This window comes from Pleurodeles waltl, chromosome 9 (assembly GCF_031143425.1).
Source record: "Pleurodeles waltl isolate 20211129_DDA chromosome 9, aPleWal1.hap1.20221129, whole genome shotgun sequence".
NCBI classification, from domain to species: domain Eukaryota; kingdom Metazoa; phylum Chordata; class Amphibia; order Caudata; family Salamandridae; genus Pleurodeles; species Pleurodeles waltl.
The window spans coordinates 77,902,842-77,918,607 of record NC_090448.1 but is presented as its reverse complement, the minus strand read 5'-3'; positions in this window follow the sequence as shown (position 1 = coordinate 77,918,607).

Genomic DNA, 15,766 nt, shown 5'->3' with positions numbered 1-15,766 from the left:
AGCAGCGGTCGTGTGTTTTTAAAACTACTTAAAGACTCTTTTTGATTTTTAATTGATAACTTGACTCGTGTATGGTGGATTTTAGTCGTTTTGGTCTTGTTTTGTTTAGATAAATATTTCCTATTTTTCTAAACCTGTGTTGTGTAATTTTGTAGTGTTTTCATTAAGTTACTGTGTGTGTTGGTACAAATACTTTACACCTAGCACTCTGAAGTTAAGCCTATTGCTCTGCCAAGCTACCAAAGGGGTAGGCAGGAGTTAGCTGAGGGTGATTCTCTTTTACCCTGACTAGAGTGAGGGTCCTTGCTTGAACAGGGGGTAACCTGACTGTCAACCAAAGACCCCATTTCTAACATATGTCTAAAGACTACTTAGGTAGAGGGCACAATCAGTTCTGCTGACCGTCTAGTAGCATTTAATGTAGAGGCCTGGGCACAGATGAGACCTCTTTAATGAGGACTTCAATTAAATATGCCAACTGAGGATAGGCCAATATTACCATGTTTAGAGGAGAGACCACATGCACTTTAGCACTGGTTAGCAGTGCTAAAGTGCCTCAGAGTCCTAAGGACAGTGAAAACGAGGTCATTAAACTGGAGGAGGAATGCCAAAAGTTGCTGGGAAGACCATCCTAAGGCTGGCAGCTTAACAAAAAATGTTTATCACAAAAATCTAAAAACCGCTAGTAATTGGTGTAAAGAAATAAATATCACAATCTTTCTTTAATACTGGGAAAGCTTTGAAAATCTAAATGGACAAAAACACACATTTACATCCTTGGAAATGCAGTAAAATTAAAATTTAAAATTCTCAGGAGCCAGGTGATATATAACTTTTACGGAGGCATTCCCCTCTATGTAATCTAAAATGTTCACAATTACCTAATATGTGTGCAATATCCTGGGACCCCAATTTACACAGGGGGAGAGCAGGGGTATAACACACGTCCCTGCAGCCTCTACTGTACAGGGGGCCTTCAACCTCTCCGGTACCCTGAAGGCCTTCAAAAGGGCCAGATTCTGCCCAATGCCTATAAATATCTATGAGATATGGTGAGATTCAGGGCTGCTTCTCCATATTCGGCAGAGGCGCCCCTTCATTTTACATTACACCACTGGGGCAGGGGCTTTTCTTCAAGTGGGGACCTTTCCTGACTCCCTCACTCTCAAACAACAGTAACAGGTCCAATTAGAAAATATAACAGAAATATCTCACTCCAGAAAGCTAATTGAAGACAAGTGGCCCTGAAGTAGCCTGATGTCAACTATTTTTACCACCCTTTCCAGCCTCTGTATTCAAAGGCAGAGCTTCATATCATAAATAAGACTTCTTTTTAAATCCCCCTTTCATCGAGGTTTAAAAATGTATTAATAACCAAGGTGCAGCCCCTTAAACATGTCATGTTGCTGACTTTTTAACGGGATCTGTCTCCAATGGTGCAATAGCTAAGCTATAAGTGAGACTAAACCAAACCACTAGCCCATTTAGTGACAATAAAATTACATTCATTTGTCATAAGTGGTGATGTTAGACAGGTTACTAACTCTTAGCACATGAAATAAAAGAACACCAACATTTATCCACAGTACTATAATATTAGTTTTATTTATAAAAATCCCTAAATTAAAAAAATTGCTGTGGTGCATGATTATTATGCTCATAAGGGCACTAATGTAATTTCCTATCCGATTTAATCACTTAGAGTTATGAACAAACATTGCCTTAGGGCCAGTTTTAAAACTGGAGTGGTATTACCCGCGCAATCTACTCAATAACCTATTTTTTAACGTTGCTGATACCAAAAAGGCTATACCTTACAAAAAGAGTATACTGACACAAAAAGGCTATGCCTTACAAGTGAATCTTCAACTGGTACATCCCTGCCCTCCAGTGCTTCTGATGGACCATTAGCTGCCACTGTTTTGCTGGGCTACAACAAGGCAGAGGGACTGATTCCTCTTTAGTAATCATATGTTATGTTGGGATGGGTCATCCCATCTTGTAAAATGAGGGAGGGGAGATGAGAGCAGTACCTCGTCGCGGGTGGCTAGAATGGTAATAGCCATGACAGGTGCAGGGGATATAATAAAAGGCCTGGGGCCCGAACCTCGTGGTCAGATAGCAAAATAAACTGGTGCCAGCTTTATTATTGCAAGCGCTGCATTTGATTCTGCAGACCGCATTATGCGACCCAACAGTGGTACATGCTTTGATCTTCCCTCTCGACTCTTTGCCTTTTTTGCTGTCCCCCCCTGCCTCTCCTGGATCTCATCCTTAGGTTAATCACGTCTTTGTGGCTCACCCAAGAAACATGAATTTACAGCATACAACATTTATGCTTGATGATGTGTTAATGTATATTAATTTAAGAGGCTTTATTAAAAACTCAAATTAAGGGTACAAAGTGTCGTCTACTAAAACGAGCAAAATTAAAAGGCTTACCTCTAAAGTATCATTCGGTAAGATTGGTTAATTTACAAAAGCTGCAAAGCATTTACACTGGGAAAAAAAGAGATGCAATTCTCTTAATTGGATAACTCTAGTTTACGTATTTCCTAAATGTACAAGGGAAAGAGAATGCTACAACCAAGGAAACAGAAATTGACTTTGTTAAGACGAGTAAGTGTCCAGCCCAGAATGTGTTTAAAGTGTATTTGAAGTATGGCCCCTTAAACTGAAGATGATCTCCACATGAAAGTACAGCAGCAAGCCACAGGCCGTACTGACAGTGCCACTTCCCTCTTCTATGTTTTGGAATTATCACTTTTGCACTCTGGGCCCACTAGCTCGCAAGTGGGGAGGGATGTATGCAGGTCTTGGTTTTCTACAAGGTGTAAATGCCAGCGAGCTGCAAGTAGTTTGTTCTACTCCTGGTGGGTTCAGTGAGGATTACGCAATGTTGCCTTACCACTGACACGGAGGAATGCGCATTAATATCTTGTGTTAATGACTGGTGTTATTGTGGTGTTTTAGGTACTGTTTGGGTCGCCCATGCATGCTCTAGCCTTCATCGCCAGAGAAATGAACTTCCAACATGCAACGTTTAGATGCAGATGATTATGTTGTAAAATAGTAGTGATATAGCCATGAGCAGGGAGCTCTTGAACCCAAAACTACCACTAGTCACAATGTTATTTACTTTTTATATCATTGCTATGCAGGAGTATTGTTTTTAATAAGTTATCTGCTGCCCATCAGTAGTCCCTCAGTCTGTGGTATAACAGTGAAAACCATATAGGCAGAAACCTATCACTCCTGTCACATGACAAGTGCATCACACTTGTTCCGAGCAATAGGCAACATCTCCCTTTTCCAACGCTCCTCTCAGTTTCCCAGACCACTATTACCTGACCTAGGTTTGCACTCGCCTGGATCTGACAACAGACTTGAATCCAATTCGTGTTCTTAAGCTTCTACCACAAACTCATTTGCTGTCTTACCAGAACCTCATTCTGTATTTTTCCCCGAGTCTGCATAAATCTTATTTGACATTTCACTGCATCTGAACTCATTTTGTATCCCCCCTCTTCTGAATGGCCTCTAATTGGAGTTCTGCAAGATCTCATTTTGTGTCCCTCATCGGTCTTGCTACCCTTATTGCTATACATAACAAAGACACAGGCAACATTTATTGTATTCTGGTTTCAACTAGATGTGGTTCATCGACCCTTCATTCTTCAAAAGTAAATTCATTGCAACAGCTGGAGTTGTTAGGATTATGCCTTCAATCAATCAATCAATCAAGGATTTATAGAGCGCACTAATCACCCGTTAGGGTCTCAAGGCGCTGGGAGGGGAGCTACTGGTCGTAGAGCCATGTCTTGAGGCGTTTCCTGAATGTCAAGAGGTCTTGGGTCTGGCGAAGGTGGAGCGGTAGGGAGTTCCAGGTCTTGGCGGCTAGGTGAGAGAAGGATCTTCCTCCGGCGGTGGTGCGGCGGATGCGGGGGATGGAGGCGAGGGCGAGGCTGGCGGAGCAAAGATTGTGGGTGGGAGTGTGGAAGGTGAGTCTGTCGTTGAGGTAGGCTGGGCCTGTGTTGTGGAGGGCCTTGTGTGCGTGGATGAGGAGTTTGAAGGTGATCCTCTTTGATATTGGTAGCCAGTGAAGGTCTCTGAGGTGGGGGGAAATGTGGTCACGGCGTGGGATGTCCAGAATGAGGTGGGCGGATGCGTTCTGGATTCTTTGCAGTTTTGTTAGGAGTTTGGTTGTTATTCCTGCATATAGGGCGTTTCCGTAGTCCAATCGGCTGCTGACCAGGGCATGGGTGACAGTTTTCCTGGTTTCGACGGGAATCCACTTGAAGGTTTTGCAGAGAGTGTTGTAGCAGGAAGAGGAGATGGCATTGACCTGCTGAGTCATGCTGAGTGTGGAGTCCAAGATAAAGCCTAGGTTGCGTGCGTGGGTGGTGGGTGAGGGCGCGTTTGCTAGGGAGGTGGGCCACGAGGAGTCATTCCAAGTTGAGGGGTTGGTGCCAAAGATGAGAATTTCTGTCTTGTCTGTGATTAACTTGAGGTGGCTTGATTCCATCCAGCTGGCGATGGCGTGAAGTCTGTTGTGAAGGTTGTTCTTTGCAGTTGTAGGGTCTTTCGTGAGGGAGAGGATGAGCTGAGTGTCGTCTGCGTAGGAAACTATGTTGATGTGGTGGGTTCGTGCGATGTTGGCGAGGGGGGCCATGTAAACGTTGAAGAGCGTGGGGCTGAGCAAAGATCCTTGTGTAACGCCACAGATGATTCTGGAGGCTTCTGACAGGAACGGTGGGAGGCGGACTCTCTGGGTTCTGCCTGACAGAAATGACGAGATCCAGTCGAGTGCCTTGTCGCGGATTCCAGCGTTGTGGAGGCGTGTGCGGAGAGTGTGATGACATACCGTGTCGAAAGCTGCGGAAGATGAGTGCTGCTGCTTCTTCTTCATCAAGCATAGTCCTAATGTCATCAGTGGCAGCAATGAGTGCAGTCTCAGTGCTGTGGTTTCTGCAGAATCCGGATTGGGAGGTGTCGAGTACCTTGCCGTCTTCCAGGAACCGGGATAGTTGGCTGTTTACAATTTTTTCAATGACCTTGGCTGGGAAGGAGAGAAGGGAGATCAGCCGGTAGTTCTTGGGGTCGTCTGGGTCTGCCTTTGGTTTCTTTAGCAGGGCGTTGATTTCTGCGTGCTTCCATCTTTCTGGGAAGGTGGCTGACTCGAAGGAGCTGTTGATGGTTTTGCAGAGTTGGGGGGTGATGATGATGTTTGCCTTATTGAAGATATGGTGTGGGCAGGGGTCCGATGGTGATCCGGAGTGGATGGAGGCCATGGTGGTGGCGGTGTCCTCTATGTTAACGGGGGTCCAGGTGTGGAGGAGGTGGGTGTTGCTTGGAGCGTTGGGTTCTTGGGTGTTTGTAGTCAGCTGGTGGGTCTGGGGTTTGAAGCTATTGTGGATTTCTTCTATCTTTCGAACGGAAGTGGGTTGCCAGTGAGTTGCAGAACTCCTGTGATGGCGGGGGTTCATTGGAGCAGGTCCTGGGGGTGGATAGCTCATTGATGATGCCGAAGAGCTCTTTACTGTTGTGAGCATTGGCGTCGATGTGGTTTTTGAAGTGGGTCCTTTTGGTGGTGCGGATCAGTTGGTGATGTTTGCGTAGGGCATCCTTGAAAGTGATGTGGTTGGAGTTGGTAGGGTCAAGGTGCCAGGTTTTTTCCATTCTCCGAGATAGCCGTTTGGATTCCTGTAGTTCTGGGGTGAACCAGCTAGCCTTGATTCTGTGGGAGGTGTTTGGGGGTTCATGCCTACTCCATTATGGTCAACCATGATGAATTCTTATTAGGTCACAACACAGTTGAAAATGCACCTCTGCTCAACCCCCGGCAGGCAATGCCACAGAGAAAGTGCATTAAGTTCAAGGTGTTCAAAACAACGTTAAAGTTAAGAACATATGATACAATTCCCTAACAGGAGAAAAAAAATACGAAACATGTAATAGGCAAAAAAGTAACATAGTAAAAATTAGATGAGGGGAAATGAATCAAATGATTTTTTAAGCATATAGATAAAAAATAAAAAAGCAGCATAAACTAGAAAAATGTGAATAATCATCTATGTCCACAGTAGATCTGGGCATAGCGGAGACTACAGCATTGGTCTGGTCAGTTTAAAGGGTCACACCTTCAAAGTTTTTCCCTTGGGACACAGACAGGGAAAATAATTGACGGTCAACCCACTCTCAGTAGGGACCTGAGTGGAGAGGTTACTGGGTAAGAGGTCTTCACTGTAAACACAGCGCGTCTCCTATGCTAAATAGAGCAGGGGAACTGCAAGTCTGAAGGGGTGGGAGCATTGCCAATGAAAACAGTGTCTTTTTCCGCTAAACGTTAGTTAAGGCCATCAGTCACCTTTTTGGCTCTCATTAACCTTCAGTCAAGCAAAGCAGGAGGCTGCTGCTGATTGAGGACTCTGTAGTATCGGATGCACTTATTCAACAGCCTTGCAGTAGCTGTGCAAGTTGGGTGAAAAGGTTCAAAGTGTGACAAACCAGCAATATGTGGTCAGATAGATTGTACCTTCCTAGCCGACCTTTGCTGTCTTGTGCTTGACCTACAGATCCAGAAAATAACTAAGTACCAAGCTGTTCTTAACAATGGGAAAGCCACTCCAGGTCTCCTTCTTTTCTTCTTTCCCCAGCAGTCAGACAGAATCTTCTATCTTCAGATGTTCTTCAATATTGAGGAACGTTTTGAAGAGGTGGTGATGTAATGCCATTCTAATGCTGTGTACTAGCCAATGATGGGAGACATTCTCAACACCTCTAGGAAATTGGGGTATTAATTGTGCAGGATGTGAGCTCTCACCAAATAGTAGGTCCACAATTGTGTCCTCATTGGGAACCAAGCACTCCATTGTAGCACTTGACTGTCTCAGGATAGTGAAGTAGAGCAGTCCAAGGCCTATATATGAGAGGTGGTGTGGGTAGTAATCATTAATCGTTAGTTTACAATAATAATTATCAATAAATAATTGCCTAGTGAGTGCATTTTCTCTGAAAATTAAAAGTACATTAATTTCATACACACTACTACATACTATGCAATAAATTACAAATATATACAGCAGGTAGATTGAAAATACCTTTGTTGACATTCTGAAATCACACTTGTCCCCTAATGGGTCATAACGTCCAAAATCACATTTTCCCCCACCTATAACAGATACACAATATCGGGATATATCACTTTAAACAAAAGAGGCATAATGTCTTTGTCTAAGGTCAACACATCAATGTATAAGGCAAGCCTACTAGCTTTGTAAAATATCACCATATCAATAAAAACATTATATCACTGAAATCAGTAAAGTGTTTAAATGCAATCATGAATGTGAATAAAACAATGTTTATCCAAACCTACTGTCAGCAATATACTGGCAAAAAAGCATTTAAAAGCAACATAATGTACCTGAGTCTTTCTTTTACATATTTAGGCCACATAAAATGCAGCCATAGAACCCACTACAAGAGGTCCCTGCACATCCAGGCTGTGGAGCAAAAGGTCCAACAGGAGACACGCTTCTGAGAATTTTGAAAAAAGTCTCCTTAGTTTCATGCTTCCTGAAACCTGGAAGGCATCAGGTTAAGTTTTTAAAAAATGACCGTAGGTTGCTGCCATGCTCCCCCAGCCCTCAAACACATTCTCGGAACCATTACTGGTGTCCCTGTCTATTTTGGGGCAACCACAAGGTCAAAAGAGTGTTCAAATAATGTCCCAGGTGTGCAATAAGGGGCTCTCCCTCGGTGGAGTGTGCATATTTGGTCAGCAGCTCCGGCCACTTTGTTTTTGTCTATGTGAGGATTCGCATCGCAGCAAGTAGGTACTTGTTTTCCTTTATTTCTTCTAGATGTGCCCCAGTCCCACCTGGGACATGCCAATTACTTTTTTGTAATGATGGGCAGTCCCTGCTACCCCAGCTGGCTCATCCCCCTATGACTCCATGGTGAGCAGGAGTCAGCAAAGTACTCCTTCTCTGCTTCTGCGTTCATTCCTGAGCATTTCCCTTGGGATCCCACTGCAGCAATCAGTTTCTTTGTTCTGGGTACCAGGCTCCCTTTTTCTGTACTCTATCGCCTATAGTTTATTTTTTCAGGCACCCCAAGGGACACCCATGATCTGGGGCCCTCGTAGCCCTCTGTGTGGACACCGATGACCGACATTTTGGAAGGTCATCGGTCTAGTGCCAGACGCGCCCACGAGTTGAGACCCGTGAGCAGCTTCTCTCATAAATAACGGATCCCAACTGGGACCACAGTGTTTTCAGACCCTGGTGAGTGTTGCTTTGATTAGGTATGCACAATGCCTCCGACCACCTGCAATGGTGGCAACACTCTTGGTGACTCTAACTTTGCTGCATATATATTTTTCAGTGTGTGACTATAAGCACACCCCTCTCCCAGGGGATCTAAGAGGCTAATAGCGTAGACACTAAAAGTAGGTCACGCATGCACCACATGTGTTTTCTTAGAGGTGCCTTACGTGTTGAAGTGTGTTGTAGTGTTTCTATATGTAGTATGTCTCGTATTTGTTTTTCTATGTGGATTGCAAGTGCCATTGGGCAGGGTGAGGGTGATGGTGGCAAAAGCACCACACCCCTGAAAGATGCAATTAGCAACTTTTACTCTTTTAATCTTTCATCCTTCCACAGGTTTGTCCAGCAGAACTTCAATACCAATGCGTATTATTTTATTTTAGTTGTATATATTAAACCACACCACAGAGCATGTGTAATGGTGCTTTCATTAGTGATAGGTGTACACAGAGTGACACTAGGGACTTCACCTTGGTCCTGATGAGGAGTCTAGGGGTAGACTCCGAAACATGTAGACCACTTAGGAGGTAAAGTACATAACATAACCCCCTCTCAACACCCCCTTTCTAACCATAGCACCCCTGTGAGACACATTAAATTAGTAATACCATCCAGAGGGTGGTATTTTTTTATTCACCAAGACCCCACCACTCCTATCCCTGTTAGCATTCACATTTTTTAAATCATCAGTCCTCCCACGTATTCCGTCGGTCGCAGCACATCTCGTTCTGTAGCAGAACGGGAGGAAACCCAATGATGAAGCATGCCACCAAAGGGTAACCCTGGTGGGTGAGGGTTTTTCATACAAAAAAAACTTTTTCTCTCCCTGTGGAAGTTCCTTCGGACTGGGCCCTTTTGTACAATCACCTGCTAGACTGGCCATGACTGTGTTCTCTCACGTGCAGCCTCACCTGTGTCAATACGCATGTTCACGAATGTTCATGTGTAACCAGCCCCTTAGCCTAGTGTTGGAGAAACCTTATCTTAAAAGGTGATCACTGGCGGTAAACATGCCCAGTCCATTTATTATGCAACTATCATAAGTAAGACTCAGGTAGTGAGAGCCTGCACTAAACATCCACAAATTGGTAATAAAAAGCAAAATACTAAATGGGTGGAGCCCATGTGCAACACCACCAGTCTTGGAAATCTTAAATTCTGATGTGGACAAAGACAAATATCGTAAATAGCTCTGGAGCTGAATATGTTTCTGCCATCATTTCTGCTTGAGTGAGGAATCTGTTGAGACAGTCTTTTGTTTCACCATCTGTTCCATTTAACTGATCCCTGATAAGCTGTAATTTATTGACACTACAATAGCCTTTCTTCCCTTAGAGTTAGCTGTATTGTTCTCTAGCTGGCCAACACATTATGCCTTTTTAGGAAGTTGTTGGGCTTGGCCTTCTCTGCATTTTGATTCACCCTCCTATTTTCTGAATCCCTTTTTGTTGGCATTTAGGATTCTGTGCACTTTACCATTGCTAACCTGTACTTAAGTGCTTGTGCTCTTTTCTCTAAACATGATAATATTGGTTTGTCCCCAATTTGTATATTTAATGTACTTATAAGTCATTAAATGAGTAAAGTGGCTTATGTGTGCACAGGGCCTGTAAATTAAATGCTGTTGTGGGCCTGCAGCACTGATTGCACCACCCACTTAGATAGCCCTTTAAGCCTGTCTCAGGCCTGCCATTGCAGTTTTTATGTGCAGTTTAAAACTGCCAATTCACCCTGGCAAAGTAAACATTTTGCCAGGTCTACATCTTCCTTTTTAATACATAAGTTAACAAAGTTTACAATGCGAGTAGCTAGAACAAAATATCACCCAGTTCCAATTATATGGCTACCACTTACTGTGAGGAGCGAAGTTTTCAAATCTGGCCCTTAGGCCCCCAGAAATTGTTTCCCCCAAAGAAATTTCCCTTCCTTCTCTCTTCAATTCCTTCTCTTTTCTTCTTTCCATTTTTCTTTCTTTCTTTCCATTTTTGTTTCATTCTTTCTTTCACGCTTTCACTCCATTTGCCTCTCATTTACATTTCTGTTATATATTTCATCATTACTCTTTGTTTATGCATCTATGTATGCGTTTTTTCTCACCCCTTGGACCACACTAACAGCTGTCCCATGGTATATTCTTTCTATTATTCATTATGGTTTGCTTCTACTTCTCTACTGGACCAAGGAATCACAGTTCAAAGTTCAGAAGAGCCATAAAACTAATTTAATCTGTCCACTCACCCCCCCCTCAGGTTGGTATAGCAAGTGACTTACTATGCTGTTCAAGTCACCCCTAATCTAGACCGTAAACAGCCTATAGGGTGGGGTGCAGTGTATTTAAAAAGTTGGACATGCACTTTTAAATTTTACATGTCCTGGTAAAGAGCAAATCTCTTTTCACTACTGCAAGGCCTACCTCTCCCACAAGATAACATTGGGTTATCTTATTACATTTGTTTATAAGTGATAACTTTTGATTGAGAACAGGTAGGAAAGTCATGTTTGGTATTTGATGGATTGTACTTTAAAAAGCTCTTTAATGGTAGAGTTGGATTTTAAGTCACAGTTCTGAAAATGCCTCTTTAAAAAGTTGGGATTTTCATCTCTTAACCATTTTGTGCCTGCAGCCTCTTCCTGGGACTGGCACATTTGGTCAGTTACCTTACCACTGCCTCACTGAAAAGTTAAATGAGCCAGTTAAATGTCTTTTGGGTTAGCATTTCTGCATGATGCTTGGCTTGAAATTTGTGTGAGACATATCCCCTTTCCCTGGTATGATATCCAGGGCCACTGTAATTATAAGACTATTGAGAACCAAAATAAGTAGCAGGACCAACTGAATATTGTCACACAGAAAGGCACAATCTCTGGCCAGATATTTTAAAATGTTACCACACATGAATACAAAATAATTATTAGTGCCTTTCGGATGTATACATTCAGAGAATACAGTTCAATTTGTTATTCACCAAAATTTAATGAATGGAGGGACTGAAGTTCCATTTTAGTAACACTGCCCTTACTGCCCGAGGGTAAAATATTTAAAGACATACACTATTGCACATAGCACAAAACAAGCCTGCACGAAAACACTCCTTGCAATAAAAGATGGTCCTCTTTTTACTTCTACATCCGAGTTATTCTTTAAAATGTTTCATCATTTTTTAGATTGTGCTGTGTTCGCAGTGCTTAATTTGTGCTTGTTGTTTCCGGTGCTGAACACCAGCACTTATTTTTGAAGGCCGGCGCTTAGTCTTCTGCCTCAAACATTTGCTGCGAGCAAAAGAGACTTATGGGAAAGATGGAGGAAGAGAAAAACGAAAAAGCGTCAGGAAGGTAGAAAGTAGAAAGCTGCTGGAGTGAGCGGAAGGGACCAGGGAGTGGCTTTAAATGGTTTGAAGAAGCCCGAGATTGCTTCAGGATTAGGCTGCCTTAGTATTCTGTGCTCGCATATTTAAATACAGCAGCCGCGTGCTTAAGAGGTGAGCTTTGGGCACCAGCACGTTTTTATTTACAAATTAAGCACTGTGGGGGTGATTTTAACCTTGGCGGACGGCGGAGGCCGTCCGCCAAGGTACCGCCGTGAAATGACCGCACCGCGGTCAAAAGACCGCGGCGGCCATTTAAACATTTCCTCTGGGCCGGCGGGCGCTCTCCAAAAGAGCGCCCGCCGGCCCAGAGGAAATGCCCCTGCAACGAGGACGCCGGCTCAGAATTGAGCAGGCGTAGTTGCAGGGGTGCGACGGGTGCAGTTGCACCCGTCGCGTATTTCAGTGTCTGCAAGGCAGACACTGAAATACTTTGCGGGGCCCTCTTACGGGGGCCCCTGCCGTGCCCATGCCATTGGCATGGGCACGGCAGGGGCCCGCAGGGGCCCCGCGGCACCCCCTACCGCCATCCTGTTCATGGCGGGTTTCCCGCCATGAACAGGATGGCGGTAGGGGCTGTCAGAATCCTCATGGCGGCGGAGCGCGCTCCGCCGCCATGAAGGATTCCCCCGAGCAGCGGTAAGTCGGCGGGAGCCCGCCGACTTGCCGCTTCTGACCGCGGCTGAACCGCCGCGGTCAGAATGCTCGTGGGAGCACCGCCAGCCTGTTGGCGGTGCTCCCGTGGTCGGTGGCCCTGGCGGCCCCCTGTGTGTTTGCACTATACTACTGCTGAATACCTTGCTTCTTACTTGCATTCACTTTATCAGAAAACCAAAACTTTTTTATGGGGAATAAAAAATCAATTTTTCCATAGTGATTGATTTGCAATTAGGGAGCTTAGAATTATTACTCCTGCTGCAGACATCTCCCAACGCAAAGTGACAAGACTGACATTACATCATATATGCAGCATTTTTAGTAATTTTAGATCAGTTTGAAGTGAAAGCAAAATGTTTTAGTAGAATCTGTTATCATTGAGAATTGTGTTAGATAGGATTTCAAGAAAGGATATGTAATTTTATTACTATATACAGAATTTCTAGTCACGTCACAAACTTTTCAAGTCAGGGATAAAAACATGCAGTTTTCATATTTTTCATGAAAATCATCATCCCAGCTATCCAGGCAAGCTCCCACACATTTATATATACATATTTTTCTCAATCTGTGATGACTGAACTTCTTCTGAAGAAGAACTACTGTATCCTTTGTCTACTGCTGGATAGTAAGGAAATAAATTATATTGTGATATTATTGTCGCACCAGACCACAGTTTTAACCATTTACACCTGGATCCCAAAATGCTTCTTTTCATTTCTTTAAAATCCATATTAATTTCAGTATTGAATGTGCAGAAAACGCAATGATTTTGTTGTCTTTGTTATTGAATGTAACATAGAAATTTCTACAACTCTAGAGCAGTCATGAATGCAGAAAGCTCAAGGTTTCATTCATATTTATCCAACCATAGGATGTTGTCTGTCAGGGAGAAACACAGGACCTGATTTATAGTTTGATAGACAAAGTACTATGTCGCAACTCTGATGGAATACCATCTGCTCCAAATTGGAGGTCTGCCTGCCTTATTTAGAGTTGAGTAGATCTATTTCTCCTTCTCTGCTGCTGGCATACACCTTCAGTCATCCAGGGTGCAAGGATTATCGGAGATTTGGCCATTTGTTCACCCACACTATTTAGAGTGGGTGGAAAAATTGACACTTTTCATTGTCCTCCACCATTAGGTAAAACCTGGTGGTAAGGGACTGTAAAAACTGTAAAATGACCCCCATGCCATGGGAGAAAACTCCCATGATGTGGGGGTCACTGTATTTCATTGCTCTGCTTCGAGATTTGTTTTAAAATAAAAATAAAACAATGAAAGTTTGCTGTATGGCTTCATCATGTTAATGGAGCTGTCTGTCAATTTTCAGTGCATTTACAGGAATTGTTGTGACAGTGGCTCCTGTAAATGCAAGAGTTGTCCACTGGCTCTCGAACATCTCAAAATTTGGTGAGCGGGTGCTCCCTCAGGGTGACTGAGTGCTTTACTCCTTTGTCTTAACAGAGTAAATGCCACTACACCAATCTCTTAATCAAGTCCATATTTTATCTGAACCTAAGAATAGCACATAAAAGGCATGCTTTTGTCAATTTCGTACACCAAACTGCTTCATATAGTTTAAAATGGTGACTTAAGAAAAGTGTTTGTAAATAAATAAGATACACATGTATTAAAATAAAAGGATAGAAAAGGGCAGATGCCATTTTTTGGTTAAGGACCTCCTGTCATACTGTCTGTCAATTAATTAGGCCTTCATTACAAGTCAGTTGGAGCCATCTCCCTCATTAAAGATATAACACCTAGTTATTCCGGGGTGTCTAGTGGCTCAAGATATGGCTCTTCGGATGAGGCCCCTCCCCTCCCCCAGAACCTTTGAGACCCTCACGGGTGAGTAGCCGCTCTTTACAAATATTGATTGATTGATAGTGTTCCTGTAACCACAATCACCAGGTGGGAGAACATTGGGCTTGCTTTTACTTGGCGCAGAAATGCACCAGATAAAACCACAGGGGTTTTGCACAGACATCACAAGTAAAGAATGTTTGCAGAAAAAAACTGCGGTGTTAGAGCCAATAATTATTTCGCATTTCAGGGCCTGCAACTTGTGATAGACAGACTCTGGTGTGGAGATTTTGACCAGCATCCCTAATTCTGGCTGTGGCCTCTCCGTATGTAGTTTCCACCTGTCTTGTTATGAGGGCCTGGGTGTTTTTCTAGCTCCGGGACGGGGTTTCTTGTGGCACATGAGGTACAAAACAAATAGTAATTTAGTAAGTTTAACTCTGGAGCTTTCTGGGAGAGAAAAAAAACTAGCTCTGGCGTTCAATAAAATGTGTAACAATGGGTAATCGTTTGTGGGTTTTCCTGCTATGGCTATCTCAAGTTTTTTTGTCACCTACCCAGGGCACTTTTTCAGCCACCTCCTTTTTATGGTAAAAGCAAATCACTCTCTTTGCCCAAGATCGCCTGTAGAATACCGCACCAAGGCCCATATTTATACTTTTTTAGCGCCACATTTGCCTCATATTTTTTACGCAAAAGCGGCGCAAAGTTACAAAATACAATTGTATTTTGTAAGTTTGTGCTGCTTTTGCATCAAAAAGCAGTGCAAAGGCGGTGCTAAAAGAGTATAAATATGGGCCCAAGTACCGTCAGTCAGTCAATGCACTTATCTCACCACCTGTGCATTTATTGCACTAAGGGGGTCATTTTGACCTTGGCGGACGGCGGAGGCCGTCCGCCAAGGTACCGCCGCTGAATGACCGCACCGCGGTCAAAAGACCGCGGCGGCCATTCAGACATTTCCTCTGGGCCGGCGGGCGCTCTCCAAAAGAGCGCCCGCCGGCCCAGAGGAAATGACCCTGCAACGAGGACGCCGGCTCAGAATTGAGCCGGCGTAGTTGCAGGGGTGCGACGGGTGCAGTTGCACCCGGCACGTATTTCAGTGTCTGCAAAGCAGACACTGAAATACTTTGCGGGGCCCTCTTACGGGGGCCCCTGCAGTGCCCATGCCATGGGCATGGGCACTGCAGGGGCCCCCAGGGGCCCCGCGGCACCCCCTACCGCCATCCTGTTCCTGGCAGGAGACCCGCCAGGAACAGGATGGCGGTAGGGGGTGTCAGAATCCCCATGGCTGCGGAACGCGCTCCGCAGCCATGGAGGATTCACAAGGGCAGTGGTAAACCGGCGGGAGACCGCCGGTTTACCCTTTCTGGCCGCGGCTGAACCGCCGCGGTCAGAATGCCCTCTGGAGCACCGCCAGCCTGTTGGCGGTGCTCCCGTGGTCGGTGACCCTGGCGGTCACCGGCCGCCAGGGTCAGAATGACCCCCTAAGTGTCTAATGTAACAAAAACTCCTAGGGGGATAGTTATGTCACACAACTCTGTTGCTGAACGGTCATACAGCATACATTCCTGAGCACAATACGAAAAAAAGTTAATTGAGACAAC